A 14,608-nucleotide genomic window follows, 5' to 3' on the forward strand; every position below is an offset into this window, starting at 1 on the left:
CACTTTGCTTGACACCGTCCTTACCTCAGGAGCTATGAAGTGAGAGTTCTGAGCTGAAAGTTCTCAGAAGTAGAAGTTTGCACATGTTAAACACGATAACAAAAGCACGCTCTTCTCAACACCTGTGCTTACTTGTATTTTCTGAAGGTTCTGGGTAGATAATTTAGTACCTTTGCTTTCAGTTCTTGCAATTTTCAGAGCAAGAGCACCACTCTCTGTTGCACTCTTGATGCTAAAGCCGACAAATCTGGCTATGCCGAGCTCTGCTCGCTTTGCTCGATTTTTTTGCACTTCAAAAGGTGGCGCCTGGGCAAATTTCCCTCTTCAGGAGATCCGCTTACGCTGGTTAATTGAGTCAAGGGCTTTGATGGTGTGAGGAGAATGAAGGAATTCAGCTCCGACAGTAATTACTCTACCGAAATCTCCTTCTGTTCGTGCACAAGCTTTCAGTGCTGCTGGGGAGGAGCTGAAGGGATTCAGGTCGAAAGTCTTGCTTCTGTTTGTATTTCCATTGAGACCAATATACGCCAAGGTTGAATTTATCCTGATAATACAATCTCTCGCCATTATTTGCTTTACTGTAAGGATGTCTGTGAAAAGACATGGAAAGAAGAGTTGCTGCCATCTGGATCTATCAGAGCATCATCTGGCTCAATGGGGGAAAGGGTGAAGTGTTTCAGACTCTTAAGAAGGATGATGCTTCGCTGGGGTCTGATGAGGTCAACGGAGATAATGAAGAATGACTGCAGGACATGTGGGTGAACCAAATCGCATGAACCGTGGGGGTGGTTTAGTGAAGGCTTGGAGTATGGATTGTAATATCTGGCCTAGTTTTATGTTTGGTGTTTTCACAGCAATCAGTAAAATTCTTCACTGACTATGTGGGAAATGGATGTCCTGGCGGCCTCTTTATGCTTAGGAATGACTTTTAAGGACATTTCTGTCAAGATGTATACATCTTGATTAAATTTTTTGGTTTAATGGGCTTTTATTGTGATTTGAACAAACATGATCATTATGAATCAAGCTGGAAAAAGCATCTTTTGTGTTGCATCGCAGAACAAAAACAGCATAAGGGGTTGTAATCACACGAAGGTGAGAAAAATAATGACAGATTTTTGTCCCTTTATGCCAGTTGCATCTCATCAAATGCTATTACTTCCAGTCAACATGTCATTTTTTGTCAAATTATCAAAATAATTAGAAAAATATTATTTGTGTGTATTTTGGATTCATAAAATGCTATGAATTTAGCTGTCACAAATTAAAGGGTTATCCATTTTAATCAGAAAAAAAAAGTTTCAAATAATTTCTAACACAATTACTATTAAACACTACACATTGAAAGGAAATAACTAATTGCAGTTCAGTGTGTTTGATTATGCCAGTATTACCAAATATTTGTTTAAACTTCAACACCATTAAATTAGTTTTTTGTTCAACATCCCTAAGGTCACCGGGCTCTCTCAGTACTTCTCGTCTTTCTGGCCATCACTGAAGGCCCATAGGACCAACTCTCAGGTTTTACATCTCCGTCTTTGCAAGTGTAGATGCTTGTGTGTGTATGAGTGCCACAACACAGTACTTTTATCTGTGGTTTATGATTGCGTTGCTTCAGACTTTGAAATAATATATCGAGTGCCAGCAGCACAGAGAGTAGCTCTTGACGTGAGAAGAAAGAAATCTGGGAGATATCAGTGAGGGCTTTTTCTTTAAGCTTCTTCAAAGACAGTCATAGCAAAGGGCCACGACAGATATATTCAAGTGCTGAGACCAAGAGGGAATACCAAGGAATACCAATATGAGATATTAATGGCAGAAATATTGAATGAGACACCGTGAGACGAAGACAATAAGGAATGGATTGACACTGACAAAAATACAGCATGTATTGGATAGGGACAGAAAAAAAAACTCTATATACCAAAAAACTTGTGAAGCGATCTGCATTTGATCCGTTTTGAGCCACAAGACCCTGAAGTTAAGAAGTTCAAAAGTTGAATGTGAGCATATTGTGACTCAACTGCATGATGCAATCTTGTTGTCTTTTACTGGGTATCAAAGTATGCATACATATGCAAAATGAATATACAGAAACTAACAAGTCTATCCATTAAAGCAATGATGTCGCCCACAGTTTACATTGTATCCCTTTGACAGTGACAGGACACAACTGTGCTCCAAAGTCTAATGAGCTAGTCTAATAAGCATGCGTCAGAGTGACAGGAAGTGCACAGAATTCTTAACACGCTGTTGATTTGGACCTTTTCACTGAATGCAATGACACCTTTCCACAATAATTAGCTTCATAAATCTATACGGTTTTTACTTTATATTTCCATTTTTTTAAAAGGTTAATGTACATTCAGATCAACCATATTTTATATTGTAGTTTCTGAGAGAGTGATTGACAGTTTGGCATCATTCTCTTTTTTAACTGCCTTTAATCCATCCCTAATCTTTTTGGAAGGTTGCAGGAATTTGAATACAGTACTTTTTCTTTTACTGTTGGAGCAAATGGGACTGATTTTTTTGTTGCTATAGTCTCCTACTGACCTCTATATAAGATTTTTACTTTTTTTTTGCAAAACTGTAAAATGTAGTAGTTTTTGCATTCACTGCAATTCCCACCTGAGAATAAACTTTAATTAATTTTCACATACTTTCTGATTATAAAAGCATATTCATAAAGGTTAAAAAAAACTCACTTTTGTGTAATTGTTTACACAATGCTATTTATGAATTTAACCATATTGCATGATTTGTAAACTAATGAACTTTGACATTTGCACCACATATCTCAACACGTATGGCTTTTCTGACATATTTAATTTGAGTCTTGTGTAACAAGACATATGTTAAAAAGAGCTCAGACTCTTTAAATCAAGGCAGAATAATATGGTTGCTTAGGCAAATTTGTTTTGTATGTAATGTTTGCTTTTGCTATTGGTTAGGTTTAGTGAAAGTCTAAATATGCCTTTTAAAACGTAAGAGCATAAATATTTTATTACATTTTGTGGCAAACAATTGTTTGTTGTTTCAAATTTACTTTCATCTGTATCAAATAAAACAGATTTAATCTCTAAACTGCTGCCAAAAAATGTCCAAAAAAAGCTTATAGGCAAACTTATATGACAAATCAACACTTCCAGATTAATACAAGTTATTGCGTTAAACAGATATGGATCCTGATTTCCATGCATTGTTCTCCACATATAGAGCAATCTGAACCCTAAACACGTTTTGTCAAAAAAGCCGCGTTATCCACTTTCAAGCCATTGCGAGTTCACGTTTTACTCTAGAAACCCACAAGCACCCTTGTTGTTTTGAACAGATGTCGACAAGTCAGTTTTAGCAAATCAGCTCACTGTATTGGTCGGGTGACAAGGCTACTTTCACTTTGAAAAGACGTGCTAGCTGAGAGGAGTTTGGTCAAAGCTGACTAAAAGTGATCGAGGACGGACCATTTTGATGAACTTGATGAACCTGTGAATCTTCTTCACGGCGTAAAAGGAAAATAAAAGCTGAAATGTTTTCACGGAATCTTGCAAAAGCAGAGCGTTAACAATGGTGAGGAAAAGCTCTGTGTATTTATATCTAATCACAGCCGTACAGTCTATGAACACAACAGCATCAACAACAACCTTTGTCAGGCATCATTTTCATCTGAGGAGATTACAAAGATTAAACCTGTTTTATTTATTTATTTTATAAAAATAAATAAATGTGGAGTTATCTGCTTTTGCCAAATAAATAATAATAATAATAATAATAATAATAATAATAATAATAATAATAATAATAATAATAATAATAATAATAATATTATTATTATTACCATTGTTATTAATAATAATAATAATAATAATAATAATAATAATGATTTAATATAATAATAATAATAATAATAATAATAATAATAATAATAATAATTATTATTATTATTATTATTATTAATATTATTATTATTATTATTTATTATTATTATTATTAAATCACATTATTATCAATCAATCAAAACAACCCAATAATTTTATTGATACCTGTGATTTGCCATAGGTTTTGTCCAAAAGAAAATATTTTAGCAAGGGGTTGCATAAGATTGCATGCAGAGACTATTGAGTTTCCCCATACTCTTTTGTTCATTGTCATTTTTGGTGTACTTTTATAGCCCTTGATAGAGCTGCTAATTGTAACAGGGACTGACTGACTGTTATTCCAAACATGATCATCGTCTCTGAGAGATGAGATGCTGATTTTCTATCTTCCGTGTCAGTAAAGGAGGAGCAGGAGATTGTGGACTCTGTTCAGTGGGTATAATTACGATCGACATGGATAGCACCATTATTACCTCAGATGTACTAGAGAATGATGGGAAATCAACTTTTGATAGAGCCCACAGCATTTTACTTCGAAAATAAGACCAGACATTTTCTGCTTTTTATGCTGTTTTGTTTACCAGAGTTTCACTTGTACAGTTTGGGCTATATAACAGCCGGCTGCCAAAAAGCGTGTCATGATCCTGGTTGATATCTCACCCTGCAAGTCAGATCTAGCTTTAGGATTTACTTGTTTTTTTTCTGAATACAGTGTTCTGCACTTGCCTGTGGTGTTTTGATGGTCAAGGGTTGTATATTTAAGAAATAACGTACAATAGGTTGCATTCTATTTGTTTCGGCTAAAGGGTGTTGCTAGGCAAGACAAACTCTATAAGTCCCTGCAACCCCTTCAGCCATGAAGTGTATGAACAGTATATAAAGAGTTCAGGTGCAAAAGCGTTTTAATAGACACCTATATTTATGTTCAGTTATTTCACTTTAATTGCACAGAGAAGCACATACGCATTGCCATTAGAGGAAAATTACTGAACCTACACATGAAAAGGCTGTTGCATCTAAGCTCTTCATATGTATAGCATAGCTTTTTGTCACCTATTCCTTAATTTTTACTTCAATGTTGTTTAATTAAGGCAAGCAAAATAGCAACTTTCATAAGCATAGAGTTTAAAAGATGTGTGCATATATCAACAGCTTTTACATCAACTTTTAAAGCGACTCATCCAATCAATTTTGCTAATGTTATTAATGAACAGTGCAAGTAAAATGCAGTAGAGTAAATATGCAAAATACATAAACAGCTGAATAGACGACACTTTCAATAGACATCCCTACCAATAAAATCTGTTAATAACCTTCCAATACTGAATAGCATGTCATTCTTAATTTGTCCAGTTTAATAATAATAACAATTATATTATTATTGTTATTATTATTGTTTTTTTATTCCAAAACATTATTTTTATGCAATATATATATATATATATATATATATATATATATATATATATATATATATATATATATATATATTTTTTATTATTATTATTTATTTATGTATTTTTTCCGACATTATTAACTTAGTATTAGATCAACTTTTGAATCTAAGAAATGTAGTTAGAGGACAAGAGAGAGAAACAAACAAACAAACAAAAAGAAAGTTTTAATGGTACTTTATGCCTGTTTAAGGGACAGGGTCTTTCCTTTAACCCTCCTATGTTAAACTATTTCTCATTCTTCTCAGTTTTTTCTTGTCTATATCAGGATGACGCTGCTACGTTTGCATTACACATTTGCTTATAACCCCATGGTTAAGCTCCTTGCATTGAAGCCGATGGTAATTCAAATAAATGAGCATCCTTTTCCTTTTGTTGAGAAATGACTGGGCTGAGGCATTTGTCCCTCGGGTGTTGCTGGGTTGTTAAGAACCGATCAAACCCTGCCAGTATTTTCATGTTATCTACTAGGAAAGCGCTCAATATAAGCTATCATTTGTCTGTCTCCAGCTAACCTATTGCATGATCTGTGTGCTCGATTATAAGGGCACATGATACATGCGTTGTTAGTCTTTGTTTCTGTTCATGTGCGTTTAAAATAGGGACTCCAGGAAGAGAATTGGGCCCGGCATCCTAGAATCATTTCTCAGAGCTACTGTTTACTTCCACTTGACAATTTTGAGGCGTGAATAGTAGCGTGTCCCTTGGGTGTCCTATGGTTTATCAGCTGCATTTGTCTCGCTCCTCTTCTCCTTGAATCGACTGGAGATTTTAGTTTCAGATTTTCTACGTTTAATGGAGTAAAATTATAGATCACAGCACTTCAAAAGTCCATAGCAATTAAAAAGTGCTGGCGTTTACATATTGTCTTTGAAGTTTTATACATATTATTATCACTGTTGCTGATGTTAAATGTTTTAGATATAATAAACCGTTTAAATATTTAAAAACATATAAAAACTGTTGTTTTAAAAAATTAAGTATATAAGATGGCTGAACTGTGAGCGATCAGTAATTTAAAAATATATTTGTTAGAAAGAAAAAAAAAATCCATCATCATTTATACACAGTGTGCAGTATATATGTACATTTATGTATTCGCAACCATAAAAATACTATATTAATGATCTGTCATTCAATAAGTCTATGGCTCCAGGATCTATAACTTGGAGATAATGGGGTCTGGAGCTGGATAATACTGCTACTAATGCTCTCAGGATCATCATAACTTGTTCATTATGGAGCTGTTTTCCTGAAACAGCAGAGTGTTCATTATATGAAAGAGCAGCAGAGGAGCTGTCCAGTGCTGAATCAAGGACATATCTTTCAGAGTGGTACTGAGAAGCCTGTACACATAAGCAGTGCAGTGTTTGTGTTACTAAAATAGAATCACTTAAATCACTTTACACACAATTATATGAAATAATTCATTCAGCTCAGATGTGTTTAAATTGGCTTATTTATTTATTTATTTGTTTATTTAAAAATAATAATACATCCCCATTTGATTTCCCCATTTATTTATTTATTTATTTATTTATTTATTTATTTATTTATTTATTTACAGGTCCCCACTGACTATTATTATTATTATTATTATTATTATTATTGTTGTTGTTGTTGTTGTTTTTTGTTGTTGTTATCATTATTATTGTTGTTGTTGTATTTGCTTTTAGACTAACTTAATAAAACAGGTTTCGATTTCTATTTTCTACACTTTACCAATGCAGAAGTGCACTTTAAATTAATGCTACGTTCATTCCAATTACTTCCCTTTGATTATGAAATAAGACTAGGCCATATTGGATCCCGACCGATTTCGTGAGATGTTACCCTGTTTTGTCTTTAAACTACATAAGACTCAAAGTGGCTGTAACTGAGCTTTTTAGAACGTTTGCAAGAAAGAGAAGAAATATAGCACTGCGGCAAGAGGCTGAAAGGTCACAGTTTCTCCTCCCGCCAGCCTCATTGGCCACACAGCTTTGTGGCTTTGGAGCATCTGCAAGCGAAGACGACCCCTGGTCTGCACCATTAGCAATGTATTTCTAAGGGTGGGCGACTGGCTCCACTTAAGAGTGGTTCATCTGTCTCCTCATAGCCTCTCGCTGCACTGGTGAATAATTAAACTTCTGGCTCAGTCAGCTGGCTAATTAAATCCGCCGTTGTGTACGGGATGAGGCGAGGCGTCTGCCGCAGCCTCGGAGGAGGGAGCTGGAGCTATGAAGGAGGGATGGGGAATGATAAACACCACCCTAATTAATCTGTTCGCTTATTTGAATATTGCACATCTGGCGGCATGGGCGTAAGCTGTCGGTAACCGTGTCTTAAAATCACCATAGTCTGCGTTTAAGTGCGTTTGTGTGTGCGCAGCTGTGCCTACGGGAAACTGGCATGTGTAATCAAGTGGGAAACTTGTTGAGCATGACTGAATGTGGCGATAATGGTTTCCAATCAGTCGAAGACCATACTTCAAGATTTCCGCAGTGCCCTGCTGAGTCGAACACGCCTGATATGCACTTCGACACAAAAACTGCTATTTAGCTCTTCTAATTTGACATTTACGCAAAACATAAACACTCAATTTAGAGACATACCTGCATGCTGTGTTCTATAATATTAGTATCAGCGAACTCAGTCACCGTATAGAACAACGCGAATGCGCAAAGTACATCTGAAGCGTTTCTAAAGATGTAATAGAATCCAAAATGAGGAGCCGGCCTTAAACTAAGGATACAACCTCATTGAGTATATGCGGGATTTATGAATATGCAAATTAGCCCCCACCTCCACTCATTCACACCAGCTCAGATCTGCTCCACTTACTCTCAGTTAGTAGATGTATAGTAAAAACTACGCAATGGCAGTGGCAGCGATAGATTATCGGTTATCGCTGTGTCATTCCATGGGAGTTTTGAGAATGAATCCTTGAGTGAATGTATTCAAATTACAGTGTAGAAAGCATGCAAAGAGCACTCGCCTTATAATCACTGAAAAGATGTCACTCATTTTAGAGTCCCAAAGTTCCATTACAATCACTAAAGCTCTTGCAGTACACTAAGAATATCTTATTTACATCGTGTCTAGTTCACTTGTATTTATTCATCTGTATTTTGGACATGCAGAACTCAACACTGAACCAGGCTGAGAACATTTGAGTGGTGAGTGGATTCCGACTGGCTTAAACTCCTCAGATTGGCCACGAAATTGATTCAATTAATCAAAACCACAAAAATGTGAATAGAAACCTTTAACCAGTCTCAGATATGAGAATATAAAAAAGCCTAGAATGGGATTGGGTAAATGTTTGTGACAGCAGGAAACGGGTGATTTTTTTTTTTTTTTTTTAAAAGGACAATTTTAAGGAGAAAATACTCTGCAATGGTGTTGACAGATGGATTTGCACATGGTTTATCTTTAAGCACATTAAAACACCAGGTAGACATTTAAACCCCATTAAAACTTGATTTCACTGCAGAGGGTCTTTTTTAAGCAACGGCTTAAAACTCATCTTCTTTGTCAACATTTGACAGCGATCTAAAAAAAAAAAAAATCCTCCCTCTCTGTCTAGCTTGAACTCATCTGAACTGCGTCTCGAATTTGTATTACAAGCACTTCTTTGGGTTTATTTGCCTCTTTATGATGAACCACTCGCTCTATCCCTCAGTTGTAAGTTGCTTTGGATAAAAGCATCTGCTAAATGAAGAAATGTAACTGTGAATGTAAAATGGTAAACATAACAGACACTCAAGAGTATCAAACGGTAAAACAAGAACAAGGTTCTTTATTAGTTCTTTATAAAGAGTGTCCAGATGTTAGTTGTCATATTCTTATAATATGTGGATAATAATACAGTATGTGTAAGTAAGAGCGTATATGATAAAGAAAAAGGATAAAGAAGGAAAATCTTTTTAAAACAATCTTGTGCCATCGTTATATGTTTTTGATTATTTCCTAGAAAGAAGTAAATAATAAAAGGTGAGATATATAAAATCTGTAGGTATGTATTTATTTATTTGGTTGTTTGTTTGTTTAAAATTTCATTCATTAAATAACCAATTAAACAAATGAACAAGCATAAAAAATTAACTTTAGTATCATTTCATTACCCCATAAGACTTCTTTCATTTGGCCTCATTCATTCATTCCTGCATTCGTTCATTGAAACTTCTGCCCGTTAACCTTATGCCATACGTCTATCAGTCTTTTAAGCTTTCTAAAACTTAATCTCATCATGTAATATCCTCCCGCGCATCACTGTGACATTCAAATGTCATTATTTGGATGCCTATTTATGATCCGTGTTTTAATATAAATATATTCCAATAAATCGCTCATATTGTCATTTTCGCCTACAGCCAAATCACAGCGGCGGACGTATTGTGTAAACAACATTAGCTTGTGTCATATTAGCAAAGGCGAAAGCTTTTGATTCAAAACTGGTGAATTTGTTAGTTCGTACTGTTTTCTAAGCTCCAGCACTCCATCTTTTTATTATTCCTTCGCTTCTCAACTCCCTGGATGGAGCATTTGTAAAATAATCTCTAATAGGGAAAGCGGAATAGAGAAGTTGGGTCTTTTTTTTTTTGACACAAATGGAGTTATTACGTGCTTTTAATGTAACCTAATCAGGTAATAACGGCACTCAGGAGGGGTGCAGCTCTCCAGTCATATTTCTTTTGTAGCTCTGTGCTTCTGTCGCTGGATAAATGGCCTAAACAGGACTTTCAGCTGGCTCCAGATCCGTCACTGCCGGGAAACTAACAGAGGCCAAAGGTGTTTGTGCCGGAGGGGGTCTCGCTAATTTATGGATTAATTCCTTTTTGTCTCCTCTACAAAGACAGCCAGTGATTTGTTTATATAATTTCACCGCCATCAGGTCTCTTTCTGCCTGTTTATCAAAGCGGTTTTGGGTCAGCACTACCTGTCACCACCACTTTCATGTTCTTTATTACACCCGCTGTGACAATTTACACTCATCTTTGACAACCTGCCAAAAACGCACACAAGTGCACGCTCATTCAGTCAACTCATTGATATTTTTTGTACACGATCCGATTTTCCCGAAGTCAATTTCATTCTGCAAATGGAGCCTGGATAATTTTCTCTTGCATGACTCGGTTCATTTTTGCCTTTGTTTCTCATTGAACTTCTATAAATCACATTGACCAGCAACCGAAAAGACAAAAGACGCCTGGGCAAAGGAGCAGAACATTAAACACAATATTTTAATAAAGTAAATTTTTCATCCACAGTCATTTAGTCAAAGAAAGGTCTTTATTCTCAATTTCTTACTGCGATCAATGTGGAGCACAACTTTGGCCCTTCTCTGAAATCCCCATCATTGTATAATGTCACAGAAATCTAACCGAGAAGGCATATTACTTATTGATTTTATTTCTCATCCAAGAAATGGGGTGGGGGCCCACAGATTTTTATTTATTTTTTATTTTCTTTCTTTCTGTTTTTTTTCCTTTTCTTTCTACAACTGCAACTGGAAAAATAAATAAACAATGAAATAGGTAAGTGAGTAAAAAATTAAAATAATGGTTGCTATATGGTATTTTATTTTCCAATTATTGATGAAAAGGTGGTCCACCAAGATAAATCTTTTCAAAATTTTTCATTTCTATGTATTTAGTTTAAATCTGCTTTACACCGGCATACATATCATTAATTTTTGTTCATGATATACCATTGAATTTTTCAAACCTTTTTCCCCCCCTGTCCTTTTGATGCAGTGTGTTTTCTTGACCTTTTACTTTTCGCTCTTTTACAATTCTGACATTCTTCGTGACCTTTGAATGATTTGCTTTATGCAAAAGTATTGCGGGTTTTGTCTGAACGCGTTCTATGAAATAACATTTTACAAGGCAATTATGGTAATAACTATATTGGGAATGTAGAGACAAAAGGAGAGGGAACAATTAGATTATCAGAGATAAAGAATTTTAATAAAGCTTTTTCGGTGGCCGCTGATTGGTGGCGCTTTTTGTGGGAGATGTGGGAATCCAATTTATCGCACATTATTTCTGCTTTCATTATCGAAACGTTGAAAGGAAATGGAACAAATTTACTTTTTGAGAAAATGTAGTTGTGGAGGGCAGCGATTAATTATAATCAATTATTACTAAATTAAATAATTGTTAAAGTTAATTAAGAGAGTTGAGAGTGACAACTAGATGTCACATGAGAGGAAAAATAAAAATAAATATATATATATATATATATATATATATATATATATATATATATATATATATATATATATATATACATATACATATACATATACACACATTATATATATATTTAAAAAAAAAAAAATATTCATTCAATAATCTATCCATCAATGCATTCATTCATGACAAAACAGAAAAAACGTGACAAAGAAAAAGTATATAAACTATACTATAGTTGATAAAATGTTAATTTTTTTGAACCTGTGTTCTGGGTTCAAGTAAACCCACAGTAAGCTGCAATTCTATAGACATTAAATCATCAAAGCTCTGTTGTTCAGTATATCACTTCACTATATTTTCTTGCCATGCGTCTGATTTAGTTTATATGCGTTTATGTGTGTGTGTGTGTGTGTTTGTTTGTTTGTTTGTTTGTTTGTTTGTTTGAGTGAGAGGAGAATTGCAAGGAGGCTGTGATCATAAAGCAAATAAATAAAACACTTTTCATTGATCAGCACTAGTGTTGCAGTGGATTCTGGGTAGTCCTGCTGTGAAACATCAAATCGCTGACAACAGTTCTGGTCGCTGTCAATCACACCCAGTGGGGCGTGATCTGGATTCGTATGGGCTTCAAATATATATTTTATTATTATTATTTTATTTTATTTTTTAGAAATTTGAAATTGATTGATGTGATGTACTCACAATGTTGCTATGGACTTGAAACAGATGCTACATTAAAAAATCCCCAGGAAATAATTGTATTAATTTGTATTAATCTGCTGTAGACAATGGAAACAGATTGGCATCTGACTTAATTATGATTTTATTTGTTTTTCTTTTTTTTTGGTGTCGCGTTTCCACAAATTATCTAAAGACAGAATGCATTAATACAGCTAATTGAATTTGAGACCTCATCTTTGATGTGGTAAAACAGAAACGCTTCAAGCAGCAGTATCTGTCAACAATAGCTGTCTTTTAATTTTTAGAAATGAATATGTCTTTGATGGCATCCTAGAGATCTGAACAACAAAGGTAACATTTTTCCTCTCTCATAAGGAAACGTTCAACCTACCAATCAATCAATCTCAACTTGGGTGCCTTATTTTTTGTATTTTTTAATTCATTTCATACTATCATCACAGTACGTGTGATACAATTCCATGCTATATAAACTATTCAATACAATACTTTATAAGCAAAATGAACTTCGATATAAATTGAGCACCTTATATGAAACTATTTTTAGTCAGGTTAACAGATGCAAACCTATTTTTTTAAGCTGTATTATTCTTGATTTATTTATTTTCCAAACATAAGGTCATACTATTATATGCATGCACCTTGTTGGTTTTAAAGAGAAGATATATGAGAGTGTGTAGTCTTTCGACAGAACTTTTTTGAGGATTTTTAGGGCCGGCTTGTGTTTTTGTAACATCTCTGCTGCACTTTGTTCTTCTCCGTATGGCCTTTTTTGTGGCATCAGAGAGCTGAGAGGAGATCAAAGTTCTGGTGTCGGTTGAGGAAATGTCAAAACAAAGAAAAGAAAGAATGAATCAAACAAACAGGTGCTCATGTTGCTGAGAGAGCACCGTGTTGTCTTATTAGCTTAATGAGCAACGCCAGATGCGTTGCCTTTCGCCGGTCATGTTCACTTACTGCTGGTTGATAAGATCTTCAGAAGCCTATGTTAGTTGATCATTGATTTGTTTGTTACATCATGTTTATTTTTTCTGACGGCAGTCATGAGTCCTGCAAATCGCTGACTATTATATTTATCAATGTATTACACTAAAACCAACAGGCCACGTACATAACGCAGCTAAATGCAGTTTAGTATTTACCATTTAGTATTTTATGGGAATGACAAGTGCGAAGATTTTCCCAAAACCTGTTTTATGCAGTGTGTATTTTGACTCATTTGCGTTGCCAGATCTTTAAATAAATAAACACAAGTCAAATACACGAATACTGTGACCTGCACCTGATTGCTTTATTAACTCATAGCTGTACTTTAATAGTTGTGAGCCAAGCCAGGACCAATCAACAAACCTAAAGACATAGCAACACTTCAAGTTTCTGAGCTGGGAAGTAGCCTTCCGAACATAAACTCTGTTGATGGTGGTTTAGTTTTATCACTGAACATAATGACTCTTTGGTTGCTGTACAATTACTTTGGGTAAAAATAGCAGATAACAAGAATGTCGGTTGCCAGAATGCTGCTACGGCTAGCATCATGTCAGTCATTGCGCTTTCAAGAGTACGCAGGCAAAATTGTAATTTTATAGGATTAACTCCCATATTAAAATGTGATTATCATTTTTGAAACTTTACAGTGTGTACGTGGCCACAGTGTACTGACACTATTATATTTAAATGACGTACGGTAGTTGAAAATTATAATAATATAAACAATTGCTATTTAACATCATTATTATATTGTAATCTGCAAACTAAAAAAGGTAAAATTGCAAAAAATAAATAAATAAAGAGAAACAAATTGTTTTTGTAAAGATTTTGGGAGACATAATATATTAAAATTGTTTACTGGTTTCCCTGCTGTTCACCAGGATTGAAGAAAAGTGACTCGGGTTGGTATTCAGTGAAATAAACGTTTCTGTTGTTTGAATTTCTAAGAACGCAGAATGTTTTTCCCCTGCTGTGTAGCCAACATTTAAGAAGCTAGTTCTCTCTGTGATGTTGTTGAGAGCAATAGTAAATTGTTTTGTCTCTAACCTGTGATAAATATGAATTTGTCACTAAGGTGCGTCCAAGTGTGTTGAAAAGTAACGTCACAGACCGAGTTCTATAACCATCATCATTTGAAGCTCAGAGTGAATAGCTTTTTCAAACACTTTGCATTTTTTCCCCCCTCAAATACATTAATGGTCTGTCCTCATCAGTTTTAGAGCTCTTTCATGTTTAACCCAGTGGCTCAAAGTGTGTGTAGGCTGCAGAAATGTGCTAGAATTACCGCTGTTCTGAGTAGCAGACCGTCTTGAGAGTATTTTGAATCATGCAAATGGGCCTGGGTTACGGGCTTTGACCATGCGCTCTATATCCAGTGGCTTCACTTCACTGACAGTGTTTCAGTTCATCT

At 34.9% G+C, this 14,608-nt stretch overlaps 1 pseudogene; it reads left to right on the forward strand.

Annotated features, from left to right (window-relative positions):
• Window positions 1–602: 602 nt before the first annotated feature.
• Window positions 603–14,608, forward strand: part of LOC122334858 — a 149,978-nt pseudogene continuing 135,972 nt past the window's right edge.

This window comes from Puntigrus tetrazona, unplaced genomic scaffold (genome assembly GCF_018831695.1).
Source record: "Puntigrus tetrazona isolate hp1 unplaced genomic scaffold, ASM1883169v1 S000000656, whole genome shotgun sequence".
Taxonomy (NCBI): Eukaryota; Metazoa; Chordata; class Actinopteri; order Cypriniformes; family Cyprinidae; genus Puntigrus; species Puntigrus tetrazona.